The 6448-nt window shown below is 34.1% G+C and overlaps 1 pseudogene; it reads left to right on the top strand.

The window, feature by feature from the left end:
- Window positions 1-4828: 4828 nt before the first annotated feature.
- On the top strand, window positions 4829-5383 carry LOC132007197 (nuclear transport factor 2-like; annotated as a pseudogene).
- The last annotated feature ends 1065 nt before the right edge of the window (window positions 5384-6448 follow it).

The following is a 6448-nucleotide window of genomic DNA, read 5'->3' as shown; positions in this document are numbered from 1 at the left end:
TGGGACACCAGAGTTCCTATCTTAAATTGTCCCCTCTCTCCCAGTATATGTTTAAACAACTGTGTCAATACAGTTCTAGAAGCAAAATTACTATGAAAAGGGTAGGCAAATATAAAATTTGTGGAACAATGTCAAATTTCTTTCCAAAACACAGCAGCATTTTAAATTTGTTCATAATCTGAACTAGGGTAAAAATATAAAAATTATCATTATTTAATTTACATTAAATATTAAGCATATTTAAAATAGTCACTGGTATTTTATACTTTTTTATATTTATCTTTTGATGTTTTGACAAATACTATTTGTTAAATAGGTAAGCATTTAATTATTACTTGAAATATCAAAATCATTACATATTAAGCACATGTATATATGAATATTTTCATTTTACTTTCATATGTTTTATAAATTGTGTTAGTGGCATTGATTCCTTTTTTTTAAAGATTTCATTTATTTGACAGACAGAGATCACAAGTGGGCAGAGAGGCAGGCAGAGAGAGAGAGAGAGGGAAGCAGGCTCCCTGCTGAGCAGAGAGCCTGATGTGGGACTCGATCCCAGGACCCTGATATCATGACCTGAGCCGAAGGCAGATGCTTAACCCACTGAGCCACCCAGGCACCCCAAGTGCATTGATTCTTATTTGAATTGTTTTATATAAATTACAGAATATAAAATGTTTTGTGCAAGTTGAATGTTATATAATTACTAAAAATATAAAAATTTTTGCTATAGGTAACACAAATGTCACTGCATTTTCTTTAGTAAAAATCTGCTATGCATAAAATTTTTCATCCAGGTCAACATTAGAAGCAAATCAACAATTTTAAGGAAAATAGTTTTAATACTTTGAGATTTTGCTCAGAAATATGCTTAAATAATTTTAGTTGGCATATAATATATTCAAACATTTTATTAAGAAATAAAGAAAAAAATTTTTTTTTGCTTTAGTTACTTTTATGCTAGCTCCCCCCTTTTGCTTTATGTGTTGTTATTGTCAGATAACTACATTTATATTAATCACTTTATATAAATTAGTTTTGAATGAAGAACAGCTATAAATTTTTAAAAAGTTTTAGCATACAATATATTCGACATATACATGAAATATAAATACTATTTACAAAATTAACAAATGCATTTCCACCAACAGTGCCAGAGAAATGAGGACATATTACCATGTAAACAATGATTTAAAAGGCAACTAACCTCTTGTTAGACAAGCTGAGCTGCTTTTTCGAGGCGATGTCATTGTCTTTTAGAAGATGGCTGCCTCCTCAAAAGTAACAATGGAGAACTACAACCAGAGTGAAAGAAAAAATAAAACCATCATGGTTGAATTCTATATTCAGCAAGATTATCCTTCCAAACTGAGAATGAAATAAGACACATTCACATAAACAAACCTGAGACAATTTGTCTCTTGACGATCTAATTCACACTGCTACCGGAAGTTTTTCTTGCTGAAGGGAAGTAACACGTGATAGAAACTGGGAACCAATGAATTACTTGGAAAGAACACTGAGGGGAGGGCCAAGATGGCGCCCTCCATAAGTGGCAGTTGGTAATGGCAGTTAATTGGAATTTTAGCCTAGAAATTTATATAGCCTCAAAACCACTGCATTCTGTTGATTAAAGAGTCACGAGACTGACCTAGAATCCTGGGAAGAGCCATAAGTTTTATTTGTTGAAAGAAAAGAATGTCAAAAAATATGTGGACATGTTTTGACCTGCCTTGGAAAGAAACCCAATAGAGGAACTTAATATGAATAATAAAAAATGTTCAATAAACACAGAAGTATGCACAAAACTAAGAAAAGAGAAAAAGAGATGGGAAATAGAAAATGAAGAGCACTTAAAGTTGATATTTTAAAGCAAACTATAGTAACTAAATGTAAAAAGACCTAAACATTCCAGTTAAAAGTGGAGATTTTCAGATTAGATTAGAAAAAAACAACAAAAACAAAGTCCCATTTATAAGAAATTTTTATAAAAAATTTCCCCCAATTATTTGCTATTTACATGATACACAACTTTAATATTTAAAGTTATGGTTAGGTATAAAATATGGTATGAAAAAACATTTAACAAACAAAAGTAAGCATAAGAAAGCTCAAATAGGAACACTGATGCTAGTCAAAATAAACTTTAAGAAAACAATTATAACTAGAAATAGGAAGGAATGTTTTATTTTGATTAAAATATCCATTTAACAGACATACTACAAACCTAAATATTTGAGTGCCTTATAAAAGGACTTCAAATATATAAAACCTGTTGTTTTCATTTCCAGTTCTCTGCTAAATTCTTTGTTTTTTCTTTTTCAATATATGTGACATTTTAAATTACATATCTGGTAACTCTATTATACAGTTATCTGGGGTATCTATCTTTATCTGTTGTACCAGGTGGGTTGGTTTTTTAAAAAATTTTCTTTATTTTTCTTAAAGATTTTATTTTTTAAGTAATCTCTACACCCAACATGGGGCTCTAACTCACAACTCTGAGATCAAGATGAGCATGCTCCACCAACTGAGCCAGCCACGCACCCTTCAACTGGGTTTCAGTCACATTGTTTTTTTCTCACACTTTTCCTAGTCGTTTGTACTTTTGTGTCAGAAATAATATATGCAAATTACAAAGATAATTCAAATTTAATTGTACCCCAGCTGATGAACTAAACAGCACAGCACTATCATTTCCAGACATCTTTAATCTAATCAGGGGCTCCAATAACTCAAAGTCAGGCTTTAGGATCTGATTAGAATTGGTTGATTTCAGGTTCACTATAGCTTCCAAACCATAACCATTAGTGTTGCATCCAAACCCTATAAAACTGACACCCATTCCATCTCCTACCAGACAAAGACAATGATTAGTGGCTCCTGAACTTTGTTCTCCCTGCATTCTGGTGAACTTATGGAAAGGTAGTTTTGTTTATCGTCCAGCTCTAAGTAAGTTCCTGGGACCTGCAGACCTCTCAAAATGCAAGACATTTAAAATGCTGAGTTCACATCTGTGGATGTTTACCCTGCAATATTTATTAGCCTTGCTAGTATTCCAATCTCTCTCTCTTTCTCTCTCTGTTTTACTTTCTCAGGTTTTAGTCAGGGGAAAGACGGTCTGATGTCCCCAGTCTACCTTGATCAGAAAAGCTCCATAAGGGGCGCCTGGGTGGCTCAGTGGGTTAAGCCGCTGCCTTCGGCTCAGGTCATGATCTCAGGGTCCTGGGATCGAGTCCCGCATCGGGCTCTCTGCTCGGCAGGGAGCCTGCTTCCCTCTCTCTCTCTCTCTCTCTGCCTGCCTATCCATCTACTTGTGATTTCTCTCTGTCAAATAAATAAATAAAATCTTAAAAAAAGAAAAGCTCCATAATACAAACGAGCACAATATTCAAACTACAGATCTTCATATGCTATGACAGCTTGACCAGAGACTGTGATTTCTTTCATACAATTTCTTTGAATTCCTTCAGATTTTTGTTAAGTCCTAGCATTATGATTTTGTTTCATTAATATGTGCTAATACAGGAACCTCTGCTTACATGACTCTGTAAAGAGACCTTATTTAATTGATGCTTTTTTTTTACTAGGTAATAGATCTGTAACAGTAGCAGACCATAGTAGATCAACTGCTAGTGAAGATCATGTACTCTAAAATAAATGGTTTATTTTTTAAATTTTATATTAATTGGCTTTATGGATGAAAAGCTACAAACTATAGCATACCATAAAAAAATATACTGTGATTATGAAGGTATCTGCTACCAGCAATGGCAGAATAGGTTTTTTCAACACTACCATCCTGCTGAGGAAATGTAGAAAAACTGGAAAAATTACCAAAGACATTTGTTTGAAGGCGGAATCTGAAGGGACAAGATCTGAAGAAAAATTTCTCAGGTGGTAAGAATTGCTGTTTTGCTTTTTTCCCCCTTGTTTTTCTATAAGTTTCAGAGATAAGTGAGTTAAATTCTCACACTATGATTATTTGTCTATATCTCCTTCTATTTCTGTCACTTCCTGCATTGTAAAATGAGGCTATATTATCATATAAAGTTAGGATGTTCACATCTTTCTCTTGGACTTAGCCTCTTATTATATTGAAATAAGCCTATTTTTTCCTAATAATACTTTATTCCTTTAAATCTACTCTGTCCAATATAAGAATTAAAAAACAACTTTTCTCTGCTTAACTGTCAAATTGTACGCTATTTTTTTTCTATTCTTTTCCACAGGCCAATGCAGTTCACTTTTAAGATTAATGCACTTTTTCTGAAGACCTTTAACTTCTAAAATAGAGTATTTAGTGTTTATATTTAATACCCCATGTATTAAATACCCCGCGGATTTGACTCTTCCATATTATCCTTTCTTGTTTCTTCTTTAGGATATGCTGAGTAGAAAATAACCAAAAGAAAAAACTGAAACAAGAACAAGAACAAAAAAACCCATGCACTATAAAATTCTACAAAGAAAAAAAAATTTACAGAACTACAACACTAAACTTGAAAATTTTGGTACACCATCATAAAAAGTCAGAAAGGGCCCTGAATATGGGAAATCATTTGAAGGACCATTAGACGCAAGTCTTAGTCAAAAATTGTGTCACATTTTAATAGCAACTGAGATTTATATACATCCCTCTAATTATTTACAAGCTTGCTTGATTTAAATAGATGTCTTTTCAATTTTATGTCAGAAGCTATTTTAATTACAGTGAAATCAATATTTAAGATTCTCACTGCAGCAGATCATGCTGGGTTGCCACTGCTGCTGCCGACATCATGCAGTCTCCCCAGGTCTCAATGAGGTCGGATGATGCTCCAGAATGGGAAATAAGTCAGTTGGGGAGCAGACTGAATCCAGCTTCGTTCAACATTACTACCAGTTATTTAATAATGACAGAATGCAACTAGGTGCCATTTATATTGACGCATCATGCCTCAGGTGGGAAGGATAGCAATTCTAGGGGAAAGCTACCATTGTGGAGAGATTGTCTAGCCTTCTGTTCCAGAAAATCTAGCACAGCCTCATGGCATGGGATCATCAGCCCATGCTAGATAGCCGCATCATCACCAGGGTTGTGGGCCAGCTCAAGGCTGATGAAGACCCCATGATGGGATTCCACGAGATATTCCTATTAAAGAACATGAAGGATGCTTGAGTTTGCACCAATGACATGTTCAGGTTTGCCCTGCACAACTTCAGCGGACCTCCTCTCCTCCCATCCAGGTACTCACACTGTTCCCCCCTCCATTCTCTTTCGTATACCATTCATACTCCTCCAGATGCTCCAAATATCATACACAAACCAGCAGCACTGTGCCAGGAGCAGGTGCGGTATGCTGCTATTACTGAGGTACTGTGCATGATGTTTGGATGAGGGGCTAGTTGTACCTGGACATAAGATTGTGTTGTACAAGCGCATGCCTTGGAAAGACTTAAATAACAGAAAATGTTGTCTTTTTAAAAAATACACTGACAAGTTGCTCTAGTCACCCAAAGAAGTGAAGGAGAAAGCAGCTGACTCACTACTCACATACTGATTTGTTCAGATGTTTCAATGCCTCATGATACAACAAAACCATGAAAATATTTTTAACAAACAAAACAAAACAAAATTATCATAGATGGATACTTTAAGAGCATTATACTGAAATCAGTTTCCCCTACAGAAATCAGCTCCAGGATGACAATCTATAAAGTGGGTTGCCTAATATATGTGGACCTTATTGTAGATAGTCCTACCAGACTATGAAGCAATTTCTCTAGATGAAAGTTAGCTTACTGCATTTAAGAATTTTTATATATCAGCAGACCAGACCCATTATTTTAAAGACAATAATAATATGTTCAAGCTTACTCTTCACTACAACTCACTACAACTCTAATATAATTAACTTTACTAAGCCCTCCTTTCATTTTAAAGCCATTCTAGGATAGGAGCCTATTCATTAACAATATCAGCTTTATTAACATCTTTTTTAATTTAATAAATCTAGCTACGTAAGATTTTTTGATTCCATGGAGGCAATGCTGAGTTTTGTTTTGATCTTGACAATAAAGTACTACGATTTAATTTTATGTTAATTTCCATTTAAATATGGAACTAGTGGTATCAATACCCATCTAACAATAGATTTGGTTGCTTCCAAATAATAAGATTTTTAGGTTTAGACTTTTTTTTAATCCAAAGGATAACTATCTTACAATTCACTTGTTTCATCCAGAGGCTTTAAACACCACTACCACATTTTTACTATAGTCTGATATTTATCAAGATTATAAAAAGCAAAAGATTTTTATTTCTCTTAACTATTAAAAAATATGGAATGCACAGAAGTAGAGATTTTCATACGAGGCATGTGGAATTACTTTTATCTACGTATCTACTGTAAGTAGCTTTTAAGTGAGGGGAGATACGGAAAGTCCAAAACTATGACAGTTT

The sequence above is a fragment of the Mustela nigripes genome, chromosome X (assembly GCF_022355385.1).
Source record: "Mustela nigripes isolate SB6536 chromosome X, MUSNIG.SB6536, whole genome shotgun sequence".
In the NCBI taxonomy this organism is placed as follows: Eukaryota; Metazoa; Chordata; class Mammalia; order Carnivora; family Mustelidae; genus Mustela; species Mustela nigripes.
Note: the sequence above shows the minus strand (reverse complement) of the source record. Positions and strands in the feature narration are given on the sequence as shown.